This window comes from Salvelinus alpinus, chromosome 7, assembly GCF_045679555.1.
Source record: "Salvelinus alpinus chromosome 7, SLU_Salpinus.1, whole genome shotgun sequence".
Taxonomy (NCBI): Eukaryota; Metazoa; Chordata; class Actinopteri; order Salmoniformes; family Salmonidae; genus Salvelinus; species Salvelinus alpinus.
The window spans coordinates 77,394,554-77,420,288 of NC_092092.1; the positions used below are offsets into that span (position 1 = coordinate 77,394,554).

Below are 25,735 nucleotides of genomic sequence, written 5' to 3' on the forward strand. Positions count from 1 at the left end.
ATTTGGTCCTGCCGTACATACCTACACGTACACTACGGTCACAAGACGCAGGCCTCTTGATTGTCCCTAAAATTTCTAAGCAAACAGCTGGAGGCAGGGCTTTCTCCTATAGAGCTCCATTTTTATGGAATGGTCTGCCTACCCATGTGAGAGACGCAGACTCCGTCTCAACCTTTAAGTCTTTATTGAAGTCTCATCTCTTCAGTAGGTCCTATGATTGAGTGTAGTCTGGCCCAGGAGTGTGAAGGTGAACGGAAAGGCTCTGGAGCAAGGAACCGCCCTTGCTGTCTCTACCTGGCCGGTTACACTCTCTCCACTGGAATTCTCTGCCTCAAACCCTATTACAGGGTCTGAGTCACTGGCTTACTGGTGCTCTTCCATGCCGTCCCTAGGAGGGGTGCGTCACTTGAGTGGGTTGAGTCGCTGACGTGGTCTTCCTGTCTGGGTTGGCGCCCCCGCCTGGGTTGTGCCGCGGCGGAGATCTTTGTGGGCTATACTCGGCCTTGTCTCAGGATGGTAAGTTGGTGGTTGAAGTTATCCCTCTAGTGGTGTGGGGGCTGTGCTTTGGCAAAGTGGGTGGGGTTATATCCTGCCTGTTTGGCCCTGTCCGGGGGTATTATCGGATGGGGCCACAGTGTCTCCTGACCCCTCCTGTCTCAGTCTCCAGTATTTATGCTGCAGTAGTTTATGTGTCGGGGGGCTAGGGTCAGTCTGTTATGTCTGGAGTACTTCTCCTGTCTTATCCGGTGTCCTGTGTGAATTTAAGTATGCTCTCTCTAATTCTCTTTTTCTTTCTCTCTTTCTTTCTTTCTCTCTCTCAGAGGACCTGGGCCCAAGGACCATGCCTCAGGACTACCTGGCATGATGACTCCTTGCTGTCCCCAGTCCACCTGGCCATGCTACTGCTCCAGTTTCAACTGTTCTGCCTGCGGCTATAGAACCCTGACCTGTTCACCGGACGTGCTACCTGTCCCAGACCTGCTGTTTTCAACTCTCTAGAGACAGCAGGAGTGGTAGAGATACTCTCAATGATCGGCTATGAAAAGCCAACTGACATTTACTCCTAAGGTGATGACTTGTTGCACCCTCGACACTACTGTGATTATTATTATTTGACCATGCTGGTCATTCTTGGCCATGTTCTGTTATAATCTCCACCCGGCACAGCCAGAGAGGACTGGCCACCCCTCATAGCCTGGTTCCTCTCTAGGTTTCTTCCTAGGTTTTGACCTTTCTAGGGAGTTTTTCCTGGCCACCGTGCTTCTACACCTGCATTGCTTGCTGTTTGGGTTTTAGGCTGCGTTTCTGTACAGCACTTTGATATATCAGCTGATGTAAGAAGGGCTATATAAATACATTTGATCTGATTTGATTTGACAGTTATTTATTTATAAGTTAGTTATACTTTCATTTTCCAAATGTAGCTTTTTATATTTATTACATTTTTAATATATTAGTTGTTTTTGTCTTTAATTTTGTATTTTTATTTACTACCATTTTATATTATTATATAGATAGATAGAGAGACAGAGAGATATAGAGATAGAAAGAGAGAGAGAGACAGATACAGATAGAGATACAGATAGAGATAAAGAGAGAGAGAAAGGGATAGAGATACAAAGATAGAGAGAGAGAGAGATACATAGACAGAGAGATAGATAGATACATAGATAGAGAGAGAGAGAGAGAGAGAGATACATAGACAGAGAGATAGAAATAGATACATATGATAGATGATAGATAGATAGATAGATAGATAGAAAGACATACAACGAGAGAGAGAGAGAGAGAGAGAGAGAGAGAGAGAGAGAGAGAGAGAGAGAGAGAGAGAGAGAGAGAGAGAGAGAGAGAGAGAGAGAGAGAGAGAGAGAGATAGAGCAAGAGAGAGAGAGAGAGAGAGAGAGAGAGAGAGAGAGAGAGAGAGAGAGAGAGAGAGAGAGAGAGAGAGAGAGAGAGAGAGAGAGAGAGAGAGAGAGAGAGAGAGAGAGAGAGAGAGAGAGCAGCACCTAGATCTTCTGCGCAGGTTCAGTCAGACCTGGTCCCTGACAGTAAATCTCATTAAGACACAAATAATGGTGTTCCAAAATAGGTCCAGTTGCCAGGACAACAAATACACATTCCATTTAGACATTGTTGTGCTTTGTGGGGTCTGTTTGTGTTTGTGAACAGAGCCCCCGGTCCAGCTTGCTTAGGGGACTCTTCCCCAGGTTCGTCTCTCTGTAGGTGATGGCTTTGTTATGGAAGGTTTGGGAATGTCTTCCTTTTAGGTGGTTGTAGAATTTAACGTCTCTTTTCTGGATGCAGAGTCTCAATTTGGTGTTTGTTCCATTTTGTGAATTCTTGGTTTGTGAGCGGACCCCAGACCTCACAAACCATAAAGGGCAATGGGTTATATAACTGATTCAAGTATTTTAGCCAGATCCTAATTGGTATGTCGAATTATGTTCCTTTTGATGGCATAGAATGCCCTTCTAGCATTGTCTCTCAGATCGTTCAAAGCTTTGTGGAAGTTACCTGTGGCACTGATGTTTAGGCCAAGGTGTGTATAGTTTTCTGTGTTCTCTTGGGCAACGGTGTCTGGATGGAATTTGTGGTCCTGGCGACAGGAACACCATTATTTTGGTCTTACTGAGATTTACTGACAGGGCCCAGGTCTGGCAGAATCTATGCCGAAGATCTAGGTGCTGCTGTAGACCCTCCTTGGTTGGTGACAGAAGCACCAGATCATCAGCAAACAGTAGACATTTAACTTCAGATTCTAGTAGGGTGAGGCCGGCCGCTGCAGACTTTTCTAGTGCCCTCGTCAATTAGTTGATATATATGTTGAAGAGGGTGGGGCTTAAGCTGCATCCCTGTCTCACCCCTCGGCCCTGTGGGAAGAAATGTGTGTGTTTTTTGGCTATTTTAACCGCACACTTGTTGTTTGTGTACATGGATTTTATAGTGTCGTATGTTTTTCCACCAACACCACTTTCCATCAATTTGTATAGCAGACCCTCATGCCAAATTGATTCGAAGGCTTTTTTGAAATCAACAAAGCATAAGAAGACTTTGCTCTTGTTTTGGTTTGTTTGTTTGTCAATTAGGGTGTGCGGGGTGAATATGTGGTCTGTCGTATGATAATTTGGTAAAAAGCCAATTTGACATTTGCTCAGTACATTGTTTTCATTGAGGAAATATATAAGTCTGCTGTTGATGATAATGTAGAGGATTTTCCAAGGTTGCCATTGACACATTTCACACGGTAGTTATTGGGGTCAAATTTGTCTCCACTTTGGTGGATTAGGGTGATCAGTCCTTGGTTCCAAATATTGGGGAAGAGGCCAGAGCTAAGGATGATGTTAAAGAGTTTTAGTATAGCCATTTGGAATTTGTTGTCTGTATTTTACCATTTCATTGAAGATACAATCAACACCACAGGCCTTGTTGGGTTGGAGGGTTTTTATTTTGTCCTGTCGTTCATTCAAGGTAATTTGGAGAATCCAGTGGGTTCTGGTAGTCTTTAAAGATTTGTATTTGATAATGTATATGTTTTTGCTGTTTGTTCTTTGTTGTAGAGCCAAAAAGATTGGAGAAGTGGTTTACCCATACATCTCTATTTTGGATAGATAATTCTTCGTGTTGTTATTTGTTTAGTGTTTTACAATTTTCCCAGATGTGGTTAGAGTCTATGGATTCTTCAATTACATTGAGCTGATTTCTGACGTCCTGTTCCTTCTTCTTCCGTAGTGTATTTCTGTATTGTTTTAGTGATTCACCATAGTGAAGGCGTAGACAGGTTTTCAGGTTTTCTGGGTCTCTATGTTTTTGGTTGAACAGGTTTTCTCAAATTCTTCATCAAACCATTTGTCATTGTTGTTCATTTTCTGCGGTTTTCTATTTGAGATTTTTAGATTTGATTGGGAAGCTGAGAGGTCAAATATACTGTTAAGATTTTCTACTGCCAAGTTTACACCTTCACTATTACAGTGGAAAGTTTAATCCAGGAAGTTGTCTAAAAGGGTTGAATTTGTTGTTGCCTAATAGTTTTATGGTAGGTATCCAAACTACTTTCATTCCATCTATAGCATTTCTTAATTTTACTCAGTTCCTTTGGCTTTGATGCCTTATGATTGAGTATTGCTCTGTTCAAGTTGACTGTGATTTTGCTGTGATCTGATAGGGGTGTCAGTGGGCCCGTTTTTGTTGGTTATGTTGTCGTAGTTGTGTCTAGGGGGCATATGGGGGAGGGAATGATGTCACCTCCAGGTAGGTGTTTGTCCCCCTGTGTGCTGAGGGTGTCAGGTTCTTGTCCGGTTCCATTTAGGTCGCCACAGACTAGTACATGTCCCTGGGCCTGGAAATGTTTGATTTCCCCCTCCAGGATGGAGAAGCTGTCTTCATTAAAGTATGGGAATTCTAGTGGGGGGGATATAGGTAGCACACATGAGGACATTTTTCTCTGTTAAGATAATTTCCTTTTGAATTTCTAGCCATATGTATAATGTTCCTGTTTTGATTAATTTAATGGAGTGAGTTAGGTCTGCTCTATATCAAACTAGAACACCCCCTGAGTCTCTTCCCTGTTTCACACCTGGTAGTTTGGTGGATGGGACTACCAGCTCTCTGTAACCTAGAGGGAAACTAGTGGGTCCCTGAGCAAGAGGACAAGTATATTAGACTGTCTAGTTTGAGAAACAGACGCCTCACAAGTCCTCAACTGGCACCTTCATTAAATAGTACCCACAAAACACCAGTCTCAACGTCAACAGTGAAGTGGCAACTCCGGGATGCTGGCCTTCCAGGCAGAGTTGCAAAGAAAAAGCTCAGACAGGCCAATAAAATTAAAAGATTAAGATGGGCAAAAGAACACAAACACTGGACAGAGGAAGATTGGAAAAAAGTGTTATAGACAGACAAATCTAAGTTTGTGGAGTTCGGATCACAAAGAAGAACATTCAGAAAAAATGAAAAGATGGTGGATGAGTGCTTGATGCCATCTGTCAAGCATGGTGGAGACTTTTCTAAGTGACCCCAAACTTTTGAACAGTAGTGTATATATCTCTATTCCTCTATACCTCTATATCTCTATTCCTCTATACCTCCTATATCTCTATACCTCTATATCTCTATTCCTCTATACCCCCTATATCTCTATACCTCCTATATCTGTATACCTCTATATCTCTATTCCTCTATACCTCCTATATCTCTATACCTCTATATCTCTATACCTCTACATCTCTATACCTCTATACCTCTACATCTCTATATCTCTACACCTCTATATATCTATACCTCTATACATCTATATCACTTTATCTCTATACCTCTATATCACTTTATCTCTATATCACTATACCGCTTTATCTCTATACCTCTATATATCTATATCTCCATACAGCTACACCTCTATATCTCTTTATCACTATATATTTTTACCTCTATATCCCTATATCTCTTTATCTCTATACATCTATATCGATATACCTCTATATCTCTATACCTCTATACTTCAGATGACCCATACATACTGTATATCATATACTGTACACTGCTACCTATTTCCTATGTAGTGCACTACTATTGAACCCATAGGGCCAAAAGTAGTGCACTATACAGGGAATAGGGTGCTATCTGAGATGCAGTCTCTGTAGCTGGTGCCTTATTATGTTCATGTTTGAACAATGGCTCTCACTAGGCATGTAAAGCTGTAATGTTAGCCGGACTCCAAAGTGAAATTAAGATAAAAACATGATGTCTAGCAGGGAAATGTTTGAAGAAAAGCGCCTACGTCAGAAAAAGACGTAACTTTAAGAGCTTTCACAATGTATATATCAGATGTACAACTACATGTTGTAAAACTTACATGATTAAATATGAAACTATTTGTGAAAAGATAGCAATGTGATTTTAGCCTTCTAAATGAGAATTGTTTTTGTTGCGGAACTTGTACCAGTCAGTAGCCACGCCCAAGTGAGCTCAGAGTTTGTGTCAACATGATGGAACCGACTTTCAGGCCAGAGTGCTTCCAAGGTCTCGCTGAGAATTTAAATACAGACCAGACTGTGTGGAGCAGTGGCTACACGGCTGAAAAGGGTGAGCCCAGAGAACATGAGGACGTAGTCCCCACCTTGAAATGGTTAAAACTACAAAACTAGAAAATGGTAAGACCCTCTGAAACTCTCGACGAGTGAAAAGGGTGAAGACTAGACCAAACATTTTGAGTCTGCAGCTGGGTATTGTGAAGTAGTCTAGGACAATTGACCGAGACAGGAGGGAAGAACAGGTCCCTCTCACCACCGTGTAGTACACCTCTGATGCATCCATTCTAAGAACACTCCAGAACAAAAGAAGCCTACAACTAAGAAGGACATTGTGACCTCTGGTGGACAACCAGAGACTTACATCGAACTACTCGCCATAGACGGATCGAGTGGTTTCAACAGAGCGACGACAGAGAAAGACATCTTTGCGTAAAAATACGTTGCATTTCAAATCCGAATGAGCGGTTGTTAGGGTGCTAAATATTCATATTTACAGTGAGTGTAGTTTCCAAACGTATGTACGATAAGCCCACACTTTGTCTCTCCTGCTCTTTATCTTTCCCCAACTCCTTTCCATTGTGTAACAAGCCGTCATATCGGGTTAGTCCACTAGGGACTGTTTTCATTATGTTACTAATCAATAACCTATACCGTGTGTGTTATGTGTTATGTATTTCTGTTTGATTATTTAGTTCGTAAATAAATAATTAAGCCAATTTGTGCATCGCTGATTCATCACTTAGGATAGGGTTTGTGCAGATTTATGAGGTCAACAAAGTTCAGAATGAGACTGCTATGAGGAAATGTTTGATTGACGACTGGTATGATATCGACATTTTCTTGAGTTAATTCCGGAAACGATAACTCATTAAATAAACTTTTCCCGTGGTGCCCCAAATGTATTTATTTTACTAGGCAAGTCAGTTAAGAACAAATTCTTATTTTCAATGACGGCCTAGGAACAGTGGGTTAACTGCCTTGTTCAGGGGCAGAACGAACGATTTTTACCATGTCAGCTCGGGGATTCAATCTTGCAACCTTTCGGTTACTTGTCCAATGCTCTAACCACTAGGGTACTTGCCGCCCCGGCAGGTAATAATGAATAAATTGATACATGATTAATTTAACAATTATTTGATAAAAAGCAGTCATCACATTAATGATAGTCAATGTTTTCCAACAGAATCAGCACCCCTGAATACACCCCTGATTACGCATAAACACAGCTCACTTTCATAGCAGCCACGTTATATTCCTTCTCCCCTCTATGCACTCTCCTCCTCTCATCTTTCCCTTCGTTTGTGGACTTCAATGAACAACACATCAGCAGTATGTGAACAGGCGAAAAAATCTTTCCAAGCCAAACCATGTCATAACCGTTACACACAGCCTACATTGTTGTCCCCATATTAGCTAAAGTCATGCCCTAGACAACATAGCTAATAGAACTAATACGTTAGTAAACCCGCTACAATCATGCAGTAACGTTACAGTGTTTAGTCAGTAAGCAGTTACACCGGCGGACCCCGGTGGCAAAAAATTCATAACCTATAAATAAAATAGTCTAGATATACATATCCTATAAATACATAGCCTATAAATACCATCTCTTATGCCTGAAAAGAGCCTCTGGACATCAGAACAGCAATTACTCACCTTGAATTGAACAAATCATTTTTCCTTAATGAGTCGGACCGGAAGGATATACTAAAAACACGCGAACAGGCCTTCATCCCTGTCATTCGCTGGAGAAAGAAACTGAGATTTTGCGGAAAGAGATCGGGGTGCCTTGTGAAGGTCAGGCGACGAGTGGCTAATCTGCCTTTGCCATCCGTACTGTTAGCTAACGTTCAATCGCTGGAAAATAAATGAGACGAACTGAAAGCACGTATATCCTACCAACAGGACTTTAAAACTGTAATATCTTATGTTTCACAGTGTCGTGGCTGAACGACGACGTTAATAACATACAGCTGGCGGGTTATACACTATCGGCAGGATAGAACAGCAGCCTCTGGTAAGACATGGGGCATGGGCCTATGCATATTTGTAAACAACAGCTGGTGCACGATATCTAAAGAAGTCTCAAGGTTTTTCTCGCCTGAGGTAGAGTATCTCATGATAAGCTGTAGACCACACTATCTACTGAGAGGGTTTTCATCTGTATTTTTCGAAGCTGTCTACATACCACCACAGACCGATGACGGCACTAAAACCGCACACTGAGCTGTATATCGCCATAAGCAAACAGGAAAACGCTCATCCAGAGGCGGTGCTGCGAGTGGCAGGGGACTTTAATGCAGAGAAACTGAAATTAGTTTTACGTAATTTCTACCAGCATGTTGAATGTGCAACCGGAGGGGAAAACAACTCAAGACCACCTTTACTCCACACACAGAGACGTGTACAAAGCTCTCCCTCGCCCTCCATTTGGCAAATCTGACCACAACTCTATCCTCCTGATTCCTGCTTACAAGCAACAGTTAAAGCAGGAAGGACCAAAGACTCTGTCTATAAAAAAATGGGCAGATGAAGCAGATGCTAAGCTACAGGACTGTTTTGCTAGCACAGACTGGAAAATGTTCCTGGATACTTGAGGAGTAAACCACATCAGTCACTGGCTTCATCAATAAGTGCATCCATGACGTCATCCCCACAGTGACTGTACGTACATACCCCATGGATTACAGGCAACATTCGCACTGAGCTAAAGGTTAGAGCTTCCGCTATCAAGGAGCGGGACTCTAACCCGGAAGCTTAAAACAAATCCCGCTATGCCCTCTGACGAACCATAAAACAGGCAAAGCATCAATACAAGACTAAGATCGAATTGTACTACACTGGCTTCGACGCTCGTAGGATGTGGCAGGGCTTGCAAACTATCACAGACTACAAAGGGAAGCAGAGCCGAGAGGTGCCCAGTGACACGAGCCTACCGGACGAGCTAAATAACTTCTATGCTTGCTTTGAGGCAAATAACACTGACACATGCATGAGAGCATCAGCTGTTTTGGACGACTGTGTGATCCCGTTCTCATTAGCCGATGTGAGTAAGACCTTTAAACAGTTCAACATTCACAAGGCCGCAGTGCCAGACGGATTACCAGGACGTGTACTGCGAGCATGCGCTGACCAACTGGCAAGTGTCTTCACTGACATTTTCAACCTCTCCTGTCTGAGTCTATAATACCAACATATTTAAAGCAGACCACCATAGTCCCTGTGCCCAAGAAAACTAAGGTAACCTGCCTAAGTGACTACCGACCTGTAGCACTCACGTCTGTAGCCATTAAATACCTTGAAAGACTGGTCATGGCTCACATCAACACCATTATCCCAGAAACCCTAGACCCACTCCAATTTGCATACCACCCCAACAGATCCACAGATGATGTAATCTCTATTGCACTCCACACTGCCCTTTCACACCTGGACAAAAGGAACACCTATGTGAGAATGCTATTAATTGACTACAGGTCAGCGTTCAACACCATAGTGCCCTCAAAGCTCATTACTAAGCTAAGGACCCTGAGACTAAACACCTCCCTCTACAACTGGATCGGGACTTCCTGATGGGCCGACCCCAGGTGGTAAGGGTAGGTAACAACACATCCGCCATGCTGATCCTCAAAACGGGGGCCCCTCAGGGGTGCGTGCTCAGTCCCCTCCTGTACTCCCTGCTCACTCATGACTGCATGGCCAGGCATGACTCCAACACAATCACTAAGTTTGCCGATGACACAACAGTGGTAGGCCTGATCACCGACAATGATGAGACAGCCAGAGATCTGACCATGTAAACAACCTCTCCCTCAACGTGATCAAGATAAAGGAGATGATTGTGGACTACAGGAAAAGGAGGACCGAGCACGCCCCCATTCTCATAGACGGGGCTGTAGTGGAGCAGGTTGAGAGCTTCAAGTTCCTTGGTGTCCACATCACCAACAAACTAACATGGTCAAAGCACACCAAGACAGTCGTGAAGAGGGCACGACAAAACCTATTCCCCCTCAGGAGACTGAAAAGATTTGGCATGGATCCTCAGATCCTCAAAAGGTTTTACAGCTGCACCATCGAGAGCATCCTGACAGGTTGCATCACTGCCTGGTATGGCAACTGCTCGGCCTCCGACCGCAAGGCACTACAGAGGGTAGTACGTACAACCCAGTACATCACTGGGGCCAAGCTTCCTGCCATCAGGACCTCTATACCAGGCAGTGTCAGAGTAAGGCCCTGAATTGTCAAAGACCCTAGTCATAGACTGTTCTCTCTGCAACCGCACGGCAAGCGGTACCGAGCACCAAGTCTAGGTCCAAGAGGCTTCTAAACAGCTTCTACCCCCAAGCCATAAGACTCCGGAACAGATAATCAAATGGTTACCCAGACTATTTGCATTGCCCCCCCCCCCCCCCCTTCTACACTGCTGCTACTCTCTGTTATTATCTATGCATAGTCACTTTATTAACTACCTACATGTACATATTACCTCAATTACCTCGACACCGGTGCCCACGCACATTGACCTTGTACCAGTACCCCCTGTATATAGCCCTGCTATTGTTATTTACTGCTGCTCTTTAATTATTTGTTATTCTTATCTCTTAAATTTTTTGGGTATTTTGTTAAAACTGCATTGTTGGTTATGTGCTTGTAAGTACGCATTTGACTGTAAGGTCTACTACACCTGTTGTATTCGGCGCATGTGACTAATACAATTTGATTTGATTTGAAATACATAACCTGTATATTTTTGCACATACACACAATAGATATACTATTAGCACAAGGGGGAACCACACCGTGGGAGCCACGGCAACTTGAACCATAATAAAGCCAGAGGGTATGTTCCTCCTACTCCCTGAACAGTTACATATACAACCTAGCTCATTCACATTGTCTTTTCTAAACCCAGAATTAATAAACCAGAATAATGAATTAATAAACCAGAATAATGAATTAATAAACCAGAATAATGAATTAATAAACTAGAATGAACATATTGAATGGGATTAAGCCGTGGACCATAGATAGTGAATGTGTGAGTGAGTGACCCATTTTTAGGTTGATGGAAGGAAGGAGGGAGGACGGCACTCAAACGCATCCCATTTAGCAGGACCATGTCATGTCTTCATCGGACCAACGGCAGGCTTTGTCAGCCTCCCAAACGGCACCCTATTCCCTACATAGTGCACTACTTTTGACCAGTGCCCATAGGTTTTCCATAGGGCTCTGGTCAAAAGTAGTGCACTATGTAGGGCATAGGGTGCCACTTGGGCAGCACACTGACTGGCTAACTGGCTGGCTGGCTTACTGACTGACTGACTGACTAATTGGCTGGCTTACTGACTGACTGACTGGCTGGCTGACTGGGCTAACTGGCTGGCTGACTGGCTGGCTGGCTGGCTGGCTGGCTGGCTGACTGGCTGGCTGGTTGACTGACTGACTGACTGACTGACTGGCTGGCTGGCTAACTGGCTAACTAGCTGGCTGACTGGCTGAGGGTATCTGATCTAAACTAATTAAGACCTGGTATTAGGTAACACTTTATTTGGATACAATCCGGACTATCCAGACACAGTGTGACTGGGAATTCTACTGTAGCTGTACAGTATTATAGAACTCTCTATCCTGGATTGGCCAGGAAGAGTCTGACTGACAGATAGGTAGAATAACTACACTTATAAAATAGAGTTATTAGTGACTGACTGATTACCTGACTGACTGGCTGACTGATTAACTGACTAACGGGCTTACTGATTGACTGGCTGGTTGACTAACTGGCTGGCTGGCTCGCTGACTGATGGACTGACTGGCTGACTGGCTGGTTGATTGACTGGCTGGCTGGCTGGCTGGCCGACTGATTGGCTGACTGTCTGCCTGCCTGTCTGCCTGGCTAATGCTAATGTGAACCTGGAGTTATACTTTACCTGGCTACATCCCTTATCCTCATCCCTGTGTCTCCTGGAATTATACTTTACCTGGCTACATCCCTCATCCCTGTGTGTCCTGGAATTCCCCTTGAAATGTGTGACTGACATATAGGTAGAAAAGTCCCACTCTATATTTCCATAATAAATGTAGTTTATCTGCTGAAAGACAACAAGGAATAGAAATGTCAATAAATGCTGTATTTCACAAAAGTACATACTTTATTTAATGAACCTTTTTTTAGACGTGATGTTATGGTATACCTGGCTGGTTGCTAGTAGAGTGTTACTACATATGCAGCCCTCTTTATACAACTCTTTGATGTCTATAGGTGAATGTATAACACATCTAAGAGTGTACGCTAGTTAGAAGATCTGCGTGACACATCACACCAGTTAAAATACATGTGTTCTACTCATAACTCCCGTTACCCAATGTTGATTTGATGGACTCATATTACACAGAACACATCTAAGAGTGTACGCTAGTTGAAAGACTATGTATGTTCTACTATTGATTTGATGCAGTCTTATACAGTAGGCATCACTTTGAAGGATCTGGTCTGCCCATGGATCTTCAGTGTGTCAGGGTTCTAAACATATCATTGATCCTTTTATCTCCTCTTATTCATGTAATGAAGGATTCAGCCTTACTAGATCTGGACTAGAGATATCTATGTAAATACACTACTCCCTCTCTCTCTCTCTCTCTCTTTCTTTCTCTCTCTGCACATAATGCATATTTTAACAGATCTCTCTACTCTTTTAAATGGAAAACAATCTGAAATAGCTCCTCACTGCCTGGGCCTGCCTCTGAATTTTATGGGATATCCTTCATTCAGACTCACCCAACCCTGCCACTGTATACAGTCTAGTTTTTAATGAGAATTAAAGGATAACATAAACACCAACTTCTGGCAGACAGAGAGGAGAGAGACATACTCTGTGACATCTGTTTGCAACAGAGAACGATAACTTATAGAAATGTCTTGTTCAGTAGCTACTGGTGCTTGACATGAAATCCTACCAGTCAAGATGTTCTTTAATCTTGGTCAATACGAAATTAATAATAATATTCTCAATTGACCATGTTAGCAGACTTGAGGCATATTACAGACCACTTTATATGAGCCTGGAGGCAAGGCCCCAATGGAGAAACGGTTCAATATAGGTTGTTAATATGTTTATTTATTTATTTATATCTCTTTATTGATGTTGATAATAAACAAATAATCTCCCATTTAAAAATGTAGTGGCGCATGGATAAAGAATCTCACGGTTAGTTGATAATGATGAGCAATATATAGTAAAGAGATATGGTTATTTTATTTTAGAAACACAACTATGTTTAAATACTGTATGTCCTGGGTATACAGTATAGGTATTCACATACTTAGAAAGCTAATATTTCATCATATATAAGGTTTGACAATGAGTGTAAACGTACTCTTCTATTCTTCCACAGAAAATGAGTAGCACCAAGGTTTAATTCTTCCATATTCAGGGTGTATCCATAGCATCGGATAGGAGGCTTAAAGAACAGATCCCCGGGCCACCTCTTCATATACACCAATTTGACTTAGCTTTAACGGATTTGACTTCTCCTTGTCTCATCAGCTAGCTCTCAGGTGTGTGTGTGTGTGTGTGTGTGTGTGTGTGTGTGTGTGTGTGTGTGTGTGTGTGTGTGTGTGTGTGTGTGTGTGTGTGTGTGTGTGTGTGTGTGTGTGTGTGTGTGATTAAACATTTTGGAGGACTGACATAATTTACATTTTAAGTGGAAATAAGTTAAAGATTGAATTATCTCTCTAAATGATTCGCTCCCATCTTCTCCAACTGTGAACAGACAGGCAGGCAGCGGGTTGAGTAAAGTGACATATGAAAAGGAGACTTCAAGATAGTGCAACCTGTTTGATACTAAGGCCCGAGACATCTCAGAGTGTCATTTCTTTCAGGATCCGTCAGTCATCAAAGCTTGGTATCGTCCTATAGTTACCGCTTCACTGTGAAGCGGAAGGGTCTGGTTTGCTTAAAGATGATGTTGCTGTTGTTTTCTCATCAACGGGAAAACAAGTGTTGACCAGGACACTGGTAGGTGTGTCTTGAGGGTAGTATGTAAAGGCCTGAGGTCTCGGAGCCTTTAGTTAACATCAATATAAGAGATATTTTCACACAAGGTCAGCCAGATGCTGTCAGGGAGAATGTACAGTTGAAGTCGGAAGTTTAGATACTTAGGTTGGAGTCATTAAAACTCGTTTTTCAACCACTCCACAAATGTCTTGTTAACAAACTATAGCTTTGGCAAGTCAGTTAGGACATCTACTTTGTGCATGACACAAGTAATTTTTCCAACAATTGTTTACAGACAGATTATTTAATTTATAATTCATTGTATCACAATTCCAGTAGGTCAGAAGTTTACATACAATATGTTGACTGTGCCTTAAAACAGCTTGGAAAATTCCAGAACATGATGTCATGGCTTTAGAAGCTTCTGATAGGCTAATTGACATCATTTGAGTCAATTGGAGGTGTACCTGTGGCCTTCATTCAAGGCCTACCTTCAAACTCAGTGTCTCTTTGCTTGACATCATGGGAAAATCAAAAAAAATTAGCCAAGACATCAGAAAAAAAATTGTAGACCTCCACAAGTCTGGTTCATCATTGGGAGCTATTTCCAAACGCCTGAAAGTACCACGTTCATCTGTACAAACAATTCTACGCAAGTATAAACACCATGGGACCACACAACCGTCATACCGCTCAGGAAGGAGACGTGTTCTGTCTCCTAGAGATGAACGCACTTTGGTGCGAAAAGTGCAAATCAATCCCAGAACAACAGCAAAGGACCTTGTGAAGATGCTGGAGGAAACAGGTACAAAAGCATCTATATCCACAGTAAAACGAGTCCTATATCGACATAACCTGAAAGGCCGCTCAGCAAGGAAGAAGCTACTGTTCCAAATCCACCATTAAAAAGCCAGACTACGGTTTGCAACTGCACATGGTGACAAAGATTCTACTTTTTGAAGAAATGTCCTCTGGTCTCATGAAACAAAAATATAACTTTTTGGCCATGATGACCATCGTTATGTTCGGAGGAAAAAGGGGGAGGCTTGCAAGCCGAAGAACACCATCCCAAACGTGAAGCACGGGGGTGGCAGCATCATGTTGTGGGGTGCTTTGCTGAAGGTGGGACTGGTGCATTTCACAAAATAGATGGCATCATGAGGATGGAAAATTATGTGGATATATTGAAGCAACATCTCAAGACATCAGTCAGGAAGTTAAAGCTTGGTCGCAAATGGGTCTTCCAAATGGACAATGACCCCAAGCATACTTCCAAAGTTGTGGCAAAATGGCTTAAGGGCAACAAAGTCAAGGTATTGGAGTGGCCATCACAAAGCCCTGACCTCAATCCTATAGAAAATTTGTGGGCAGAACTGAAAAAGCATGTGCAAGCAAGGAGGCCTACAAACCTGACTCAGAGGAATGGGCCAAAATTCACCCAACTTATTGTCAGAAGCTTGTGGATGGCTACCAAAAACGTTTGACCCAAGTTAAACAATTTAAAGGCAATGTTACCAAATACTAATTGAGTGTATGTAAACTTCTGACCCACTGGGAATGTGATGAAAGAAATAAAAGCTGAAATAAATCATTCTCTCTACTATTATTCTGACATTTCACATTCTTAAAATAAAGTGGTGATCCTAACTGACCTAAGACAGCGACTTTTTACTAGGTTTAAATGTCAGAAATGGTGAAAAACTGAGTTTAAATGTATTTGGCTAACATGTATGTAAACTTCAACTGTAGTTCCTGCTCCTGTTGCTTTGCTTCCTGACCAAACCTCAAACCAACACGTGAAGAAGGTTATACAACCAACCTCTGCTTAAGCTGCTACGACAATCTAGCTACATACACATGAACGTAATACATACACACACACACACACACACACACATACACACACACACACACACACACACACACACACACACACACACACACACACACACACACACACACACACACACACACACACACACACACACACACACACACACACACACACACACACACACACACACACACACACATACACACAAACACTCAATCCCCCCACCCACAACCAATACATAAGCCACTACTATTCATTTAATCACGTCATTCCATCTCTTGACATGACTAGAGCCTCTAAACAGGAACCTGGCAGCAGCTTCACCAGGAGGTCTAAACAGGAACCTGGCAGCAGCGTCACCAGGAGGTCTAAACAGGAACCTGGCAGCAGCTCCACCAGGAGGTCTAAACAGGAACCTGGCAGCAGCTTCACCAGGAGGTCTAAACAGGAACCTGGCAGCAGCTTCACCAGGAGGTCTAAACATGAACCTGGCAGCAGCTTCACCAGGAGGTCTAAACAGGAACCTGGCAGCAGCGTCACCAGGAGGTCTAAACAGGAACCTGGCAGCAGCTTCACCAGGAGGTCTAAACAGGAACCTTGCAGCAACTTCACCAGGAGGCTTGGAGAAGACAACCCAGAATCCACCAGTAGCAGTGTGTTGGTAAAATCACTGGGGAAGCCAAGCTCCCCCAACAATATATATATATATAACAACCTATGTGTTGTGATAATTGCGTTGTTTGCTCTATAATCTGTTAGTTCATATGCCTTGCCACCCTGATATATACAGTAGGCCGAATGCCGGGACAATAAGAAGACACAGTGGCAGAACCAATTCAACCACACCTTTGTTTCATCACAAGACCAGAGAGCAACCTTTGTCCAGTGAAGTCCACAAAACAGTTCCATGACCTACAGCATGGTCATGCAAGCTATTGTTGTCCACATTTTCAGACCACTAAACAACTATTGATTTAGAACCACAGAGTTACCGCAAGTCGCAAAGAAAACAGGAGCTGCCTCCTCTACTGCGCCACCATTTCAACTTCCTCAAATCACCTCTGCTTAGTCTGATACAGTGACAACTAAAAGATAACAAAAACTATTTGGTCCAATCAATGTAAGCTAAATATGATTTGGCTGGTCCATGGTTCTGATTTCTCTGTGTGTGTGCATCATGTGTGTTGTGTGTGTGTGTCTGTGTGTGTGTGTGTGTTCGTGCAAGTATAAATAACATGTGATTCACCCTATCTGTAGAGAAACTCCAATGCCATCCTCTCTTTCATGTTGATGAAACGGTCTATCACTCTGTCATACAGGACACACTTTTAGTTTTTGTTATCCTAGGCTACCTGGGTAAAATGCTTGCTCTCTAGCCTAACTTCCTTTCATGGGCAACGTTAGCTAGTTAACATTAGCCTTCTACATCTAGCTACATATTGAACTTCCATCCTCTCAGGCCAGGGGCACAACAATGTGTGAATTAATGGTGGGATCAGAATCGTCGTTATAATTCTTGGCCAGTACGGAGAATTAAGTAAAAAAAGTCCCAAATCCCTATCTCCATCCATGGCTACTTTAGGAAAAGGCCCATTTTATCTAGCTAGCCACCAGAGAACAAAAACACAAAGAGATGCAACAATTCAATTATTTTATGATATTTATAAAATGATTTAAGGGCTGGTCAGAGTTCCTGACATACCGTATGGGTATTTAAGGGCTGGTCAGAGTTCCTGACATACCGTATGGGTATTTAAGGGCTGGTCAGAGTTCCTGACATACCGTACGGGTATTTAAGGGCTGGTCAGAGTTCCTGACATACCGTACGGGTATTTAAGGGCTGGTCAGAGTTCCTGACATACCGTACGGGTATTTAAGGGCTGGTCAGAGTTCCTGACATACCGTACGGGTATTTAAGGGCTGGTCAGAGTTCCTGACATACCGTACGGGTATTTAAGGGCTGGTCAGAGTTCCTGACATACCGTACGGGTATTTAAGGGCTGGTCAGAGTTCCTGACATACCGTACGGGTATTTAAGGGCTGGTCAGAGTTCCTGACATACCGTACGGGTATTTAAGGGCTGGTCAGAGTTCCTGACATACCATACGGGTATTTAAGGGCTGGTCAGAGTTCCTGACATACTGTACGGGTCTTCTTCTGTAATTTCTGGACTTTTTGTTTGTCTCTGTTGTTTTTGTGTGGCTTAAACAAAATTGTATACTTATTCAGACTCCTGAAATATTTTCTCTACACAGCAAGAATGTACCCTTAACATGTGAATGTAACTACGCTCCTTAGTAAAGACAGCAAAGATAAGCTGTGTATGTATGGTAGATGTTCTTTATGTGTTTTCAATATAAAAAAGAGTGTAAAAAATATATATAATGAATTATCAAGGGAGGCCAAATGCTCAATGGCTTTCCTCGCATTCAATGTTACGGGCAGCAACGTCGTACTGTTTTTGACCAGACAGCATCAGATAGATGGGCTACACATACTGAGACAGAGGGGAACTGTTTCGCTCGAGATGCTTTCTCCTGTGAGATACATTCAGCCTCATGCGAATTGAAGAAAATTATGAAACACAGAACGACAACTTTTGTAGAAAGACTAGTTTCCCAATCATACACTCCATTGTTCAAGAGTCTGACTCCACCACGACTTATACAATGCTGTGAGACACACTATAAACATCACGTTTTCTGCCAGGCTTTCAATCAGCGGGCATGGTAACGGTGATGAAAGAACCCAGTAGGATTCAATAAACAGGCAGTGAAGAAATTATCCTCTCTCTCGCTCTCTCTGTGTGTGTGTGTGTGTGTGTGTGTGTGTGTGTGTGTGTGTGTGTGTGTGTGTGTGTGTGTGTGTGTGTGTGTGTGTGTGTGTGTGTGTGTGTGTGTGTGTGTGTGTGTGTGACATAATAAAATACTTCATATAACATATTTGACTATTATTTGATGACCTATGAATGATGTCATCATAACTGTATGACGTAAAAACTAACTTGGGCCCTTTTCTCTGAATATGAATAATGTTGTCATCATGACTGGTGCATGGGAGAAAAGCAAAAACAACCCATATTCTATTAGTAGGAGAATCGGATTTGAAACAGCAAGGAACTGGGAAAAGACCAGTTTAGGCTACGGGACGGGAATACGAATGGAGAAAGGGACAGGGGGGAATGGAGAAGGGGACAGGGGGAGAATGGAGAAGGGGACATGGGGAGAATGGAGAAGGGGACATGGGGAGAATGGAGAAGGGGACAGGGGGAGAATGGAGAAGGGGGGGGAGAATGGAGAAGGGGACAGGGGGAGAATGGAGAAGGGGACAGGGGGAGAATGGAGAAGGGGACATGGGGAGAATGGAGAAGGGGAGAGGAGGAGAATGGAGAAGGGGACAGGAGGAGAATGGAGAATGGAGAAGGGGACAGGGGGAGAATGGAGAAGGGGACAGGGGGAGAATGGAGAAGGGGGAGAATGGAGAAGGGGACATGGGGAGAATGGAGAAGGGGACAGGGGGAGAATGGAGAAGGGGGAGAATGGAGAAGGGGACATGGGGAGAATGGAGAATGGAGAAGGGGACATGGGGAGAATGGTGAAGGGGACAGGGGGAGAATGGAGAAGGGGACATGGGGAGAATGGTGAAGGGGACATGGGGAGAATGGTGAAGGGGACATGGGGAGAATGGTGAAGGGGACAGGGGGAGAATGGAGAAGGGGACATGGGGAGAATGGTGAAGGGGACATGGGGAGAATGGTGAAGGGGACAGGGGGAGAATGGAGAAGGGGACAGGGGGAGAATGGAGAAGGGGACAGGGGGAGAATGGAGAAGGGGACAGGGGGGGAATGGAGAAGGGGACAGGGGGAGAATGGAGAAGGGGACAGGGGGAGAATGGAGAAGGGGACAGGGGGAGAATGGAGAAGGGGGCAGAGGGAGAATGGCGAAGGGGACAGGGGGAGAATGGAGAAGGGGACATGGGGAGAATGGAGAAGGGGACAGAGGGAGAATGGAGAAGGGGACAGAGGGAGAATGGAGAAGGGGACAGAGGGAGAATGGAGAAGGGGACAGGAGGAGAATGGAGAAGGGGACATATGGAGAAGGGGACATGGGGAGAATGGAGAAGGGGACAGGGGGAGAATGGAGAAGGGGACATGGGGAGAATGGAGAAGGGGACATGGGGAGAATGGAGAAGGGGACAGGGGGAGAATGGAGAAGGGGACAGGGGGAGAATGGAGAAGGGGACAGGGGGGGAATGGAGAAGGGGACAGGAGGAGAATGGAGAAGGGGACATATGGAGAAGGGGACATGGGGAGAATGGAGAAGGGGACAGGGGGAGAATGGAGAAGGGGACAGGAGGAGAATGGAGAAGGGGACATATGGAGAAGGGGACATGGGGAGAATGGAGAAGGGGACAGGGGGAGAATGGAGAAGGGGACATGGGGAGAATGGAGAAGGGGACATGGGGAGAATGGAGAAGGGGACAGGGGGAGAATGGAGAAGGGGACAGGGGGAGAATGGAGAAGGGGACAGGGGGGGAATGGAGAAGGGGACAGGAGGAGAATGGAGAAGGGGACAGGGGGAGAATGGAGAAGGGGACGTGGGGAGAATGGAGAAGGGGACAGGGGGAGAATGGAGAAGGGGGCAGAGGGAGAATGGAGAAGGGGACAGGGGGAGAATGGAGAAGGGGACATGGGGAGAATGGAGAAGGGGACAGAGGGAGAATGGAGAAGGGGACAGAGGGAGAATGGAGAAGGGGACAGAGGGAGAATGGAGAAGGGGACAGGAGGAGAATGGAGAAGGGGACATATGGAGAAGGGGACATGGGGAGAATGGAGAAGGGGACAGGGGGAGAATGGAGAAGGGGACATGGGGAGAATGGAGAAGGGGACATGGGGAGAATGGAGAAGGGGACAGGGGGAGAATGGAGAAGGGGACAGGGGGAGAATGGAGAAGGGGACAGGGGGGGAATGGAGAAGGGGACAGGAGGAGAATGGAGAAGGGGACATGGGGAGAATGGAGAAGGGGACATGGGGAGAATGGAGAAGGGGACAGGGGGAGAATGGAGAAGGGGACAGGAGGAGAATGGAGAAGGGGACATATGGAGAAGGGGACATGGGGAGAATGGAGAAGGGGACAGGGGGAGAATGGAGAAGGGGACATGGGGAGAATGGAGAAGGGGACATGGGGAGAATGGAGAAGGGGACAGGGGGAGAATGGAGAAGGGGACAGGGGGAGAATGGAGAAGGGGACAGGGGGGGAATGGAGAAGGGGACAGGAGGAGAATGGAGAAGGGGACAGGGGGAGAATGGAGAAGGGGACGATGGGGGAGAATGGAGAAGGGGACAGGGGGAGATATGGAGAAGGGGACAGGAGGAGAATGGAGAAGGGGACAGGGGGAGAATGGAGAAGGGGACATGGGGAGAATGGAGAAGGGGACAGGAGGAGAATGGAGAATGGAGAAGGGGACAGGGGGAGAATGGAGAAGGGGACAGGAGGAGAATGGAGAAGGGGACAGGGGGAGAATGGAGAAGGGGACAGGGGGAGAATGGAGAAGGGGACAGGGGGAGAATGGAGAAGGGGACAGGGGGAGAATGGAGAAGGGGACAGGGGGAGAATGGAGAAGGGGACATGGGGAGAATGGAGAAGGGGACATGGGGAGAATGGAGAAGAGGACAGGGGGAGAATGGAGAAGGGGACATGGGGAGAATGGAGAAGGGGACATGGGGAGAATGGAGAAGGGGACAGGAGGAGAATGGAGAAGGGGACAGGGGGAGAATGGAGAAGGGGACAGGGGGAGAATGGAGAAGGGGACATGGGGAGAATGGAGAAGGGGACAGGAGGAGAATGGAGAATGGAGAAGGGGACAGGGGGAGAATGGAGAAGGGGACAGAGGGAGAATGGAGAAGGGGACAGGGGGAGAATGGAGAAGGGGACATGGGGAGAATGGAGAAGGGGACAGGAGGAGAATGGAGAAGGGGACAGGGGGAGAATGGAGAAGGGGACAGGGGGAGAATGGAGAAGGGGACAGGGGGAGAATGGAGAAGGGGACAGAGGGAGAATGGACATTAGTAGCATGTCTAATCCATTACATTATACTAAAAGCACACACCGTCACATCGAAATAGACCCAGTACAATCTGGTGTCAAAGTTACATGCAAAGGATCATAAGGGAAGGAAGTGTATATTGGGAGACATAACATCAATTAAAACATGTAAGAGGTGTCCAACATCAGAAGCTGCTATGCAATACTGTGGCTATTTGCTCCTTTGCGCTATAGGCTATATACAAAGGTAAGAATGAGCGGGAATAGGAAGGGGAATTTCCTACAAATGCCTTGGTTTTAGGGGAAACAATTATTCACTGAATCACCATGACAACTCCTTGTCTGTATGTTCTATCTCCTCTCCTCTCTCCCCCTCTCCTCTCCTCTCTCCTCTCTTCCTCTCTCCCCATTGCAATTCAGCTCTCTAAGTTATTTCTTCCTTCATCCCCGGGAAGACCACAATGAAACCATTTTACTCCGCTTCCTAAACGTCCGGGAAAATAAAGAAAAAAGCAAAGAGAAAACATTCAGGGAAACCAGCCGGTTTGAATGTTAAAATATGCCAATTTTATAGCCCTACAACTCCATGACAGAATAGCTTTCTCACAGCAAAATAGGTCGTTTTGATTTTCGGTATTTCATCAAGTCACAAAAACGAAACCCTGAAAATGCATTATTTGAGTAGCCTATAACACGAAACGAGCAGAGCTTTGCTCCCCACTAGAGCAAAGCGGCATATGGAGACGCAGACAGGTGGACTCGCAAAATCATTTACTAACACTGGAAGGTATTAACAACTATATAATAACTGTGTAACAACAATAAAAAACTCAATAAAACACTAGCAATGAACAGTAGCCTAGGATAGTAACAACAGCATAATAACATCCGTGATTATTATCGTTGATATAGCATGATTAACAGGCCCACCTGAAATTATAATACATACACGTCTCGAAAACAAATAGGGGCATATTTTACGCATGACTTGAATTTGATCGATACAAGAGTCCAACAACAGCCCAAAATCTATGAATCTAGTCAGAACTTGTGAACCATCATATTGGACAAGTGAAATCGGATACAGCAGGTCTGGACACGCGCCCATTTCAACCAGAGAGAATCACTTGCAGTAGCGTTAAGCCTATACCAAGAGAAAGACTCCTCTCTCCTCTGGCACCCACATTAATGGCCTTATAATTTTGGGAATGTTTTGTTATGTGAACATTCAGTAGCCACAGGAGCTCCGGTAGACCTAGCGCATATAATGCTCAATCACAGCCGATGGTCAAGCACCCCAGTAACGCAGGGCACAGACAGGCCAGCGACAGGCAGACCATAGCTCAAGTAACAAGTACTCAATTTCACCATCACTAAACCCGGGACGGACACCAGAGATATTCAACCATGTGATTTCGTTCCCTGCACTAGAATAAAGGATCCCAATGCATGAGACCAGACTGCCCAACACAACCAGACATTTAACTTTGAGCTTAAAATTTCACTTAGCTCTCTCTCTCTATCTCTCTCTCTGTCCTCGACACTCAAATGAAAAGGCACGCGCATCACTGGACACCATGTCCAGCTTCAGCACCGAACACATCAGTGTCTCACTGCAATGTAAAATATTCCATGCATATAATCAAACAGGCTACTGAGATGCATTTTATAGCTACATTAGCAGTAATTTCAGCCAAATGTCACCATGAACGTGTTCTAAGAACACTAGCTCTTAATATTCAAGTGTTGCCTGTGACTCACCTGCCTTGGCGAGATGCAAATTCCCCCATTCCATTCCCGGTATTTTCTTCAGAAAAAAGCTGGAGACAATATTTCTGTGCACTTTACTTTCAGTTGTAAATAGTCCTTGCAGATATCCTTATAGTGTATTACTTTGATTCGTTTCAGAACTACATTTCCCAACATAAAAATCTTTCAGCAGTTTCACTCCGTTCATATTTTCATATGTTTTTCCTCCGTTTTCTCCTCGGCTAGACTCCTCGGTCAGCGCTCTACGTTTGACGTTCTTCCCTTGCCTCTTCGTGAGGTCGCTCCACCACACACACGAGCTCTACCAGAGCGCGCTGCGCGGTCCCGGCTCCATATTCCGGAAAGCCAATAGATGTGAGAGTTACTAAGTAACCAAGTTCACACGCATCCTACATGAAAAAGAGAGGAGGACGCGGCTTTTTGCAAATGTCTTTCCCGAAAATAAGAAATGATCTCACTGCTGTACAGTGAGATGTTGATTCTTTGTTTATGCTTATGATTAAAATGCTGATCCAAGTCACGTGGGGTTGGCAGTGGCACGGGGCTTGTGTGGCATCACATGCGTCACACATTCTCAATGGATTCAAAAGGATTCTTAAAATAATGTTATTCTTCCCTTTCAGCCTATATGGATGCACACATGCTTATTTACCGTCTTATCAGAAATATAACTTGAGCTCCATTCAGTCGATTGTAGTTAATGCCACTGCCTCATATCTGAATGTTTCTGTTCTCTGATCAGTCTGTTTGTGCAGAAGTGATACTTGAATAAACTGCAATAATCACGAGGCAGCAAGACAAAAGCTTCAGCTGTCATGTTTGGATTTCAATATGTATTGTTTGGAATCCTCCAGGGAGTTCATTTGGAATGCCAAGCAGAGAGTTAGTTGGCTCACACAGTCGAGGCGGAAATGCATCACTATGGCCGATGTCACTTGCTCTATGGCATTTGATTGGATGGGATGTGTCTTTCAAGCCACTTGTGTGCAAAGATAGCAGCTTAGAATAGCTGTATACAGCTACCCACCAGTCCCGGGAGGATTGTAGCAGTGTAATGCCAACATATTGTAAGAAATATGGCAAAATTCCACCATCAGTGGGCAAGGTGCTGGTGGCTATTGCTGTATTTCTTATACCTATCTGATCCTTTAAGATTGACATGAAGTCCCTTGGGGTGAGTAGAGGCTATGTCTTTTATTGGGGGATACATTCCACCTAGCCTATCAGTGGGCATGGTAAAGGTGATGACAGGACCCAGTAAGATGCCATAAGCAGGCCTCTCTCTCTCTCTCTCTCTCTCAATTCAATTCAATTCAATTCAAGGGGCTTTATTGGCATGGGAAACATGTGTTAACATTGCCAAAGCAAGTGAGGTAGGTAATATACAAAAGTCAAATAAACAATAAAAATGAACAGTAAACATTACACATACAGAAGTTTCAAAACAATAAAGACATTACAAATGTCATATTATATATATGCAGTGTTGTAACAATGTACAAATGGTTAAAGCACACAAGTTAAAATAAATAAACATAAATATGGGTTGTATTTACAGTGGTGTTTGTTCTTCACTGGTTGCCCTTTTCTTGTGGCAACAGGTCACAAATCTTGCTGCTGTGATGGCACACTGTGGAATTTCACCCAGTAGATATGGGAGTTTATCAAAATTGGATTTGTTTTCGAATTCTTTGTGGATCTGTGTAATCTGAGGGAAATATGTCTCTCTAATATGGTCATACATTGGGCAGGAGGTTAGGAAGTGCAGCTCAGTTTCCACCTCATTTTGTGGGCAGTGTGCACATAGCCTGTCTTCTCTTGAGAGCCATGTCTGCCTACGGCGGCCTTTCTCAATAGCAAGGCTATGCTCACTGAGTCTGTACATAGTCAAAGCTTTCCTTAAGTTTGGGTCAGTCACAGTGGTCAGGTATTCTGCCACTGTGTACTCTCTGTTTAGGGCCAAATAGCATTCTAGTTTGCTCTGTTTTTTTGTTAATTCTTTCCAATGTGTCAAGTAATTATCTTTTTGTTTTCTCATGATTTGGTTGGGTCTAATTGTGCTGTTGT

At 44.3% G+C, this 25,735-nt stretch overlaps 1 protein-coding gene across 3 annotated transcripts in view; it reads right to left on the reverse strand.

Annotated features, from left to right (window-relative positions):
* The window catches only part of nlgn3a (neuroligin 3a), a 429,434-nt gene extending 405,468 nt beyond the window's left edge, over positions 1-23,966 (reverse strand). For 2 of the 3 annotated variants that reach the window (XM_071411753.1, XM_071411755.1), the window contains exon 1: positions 23,660-23,966. The gene's annotated coding sequence lies outside the window, so the exon portion shown is untranslated. The remainder of the gene's footprint in view (positions 1-23,659) is intronic. The other variant, XM_071411754.1, reaches the window with a different exon arrangement.
* Between the last annotated feature and the right edge of the window lie 1,769 nt (positions 23,967-25,735).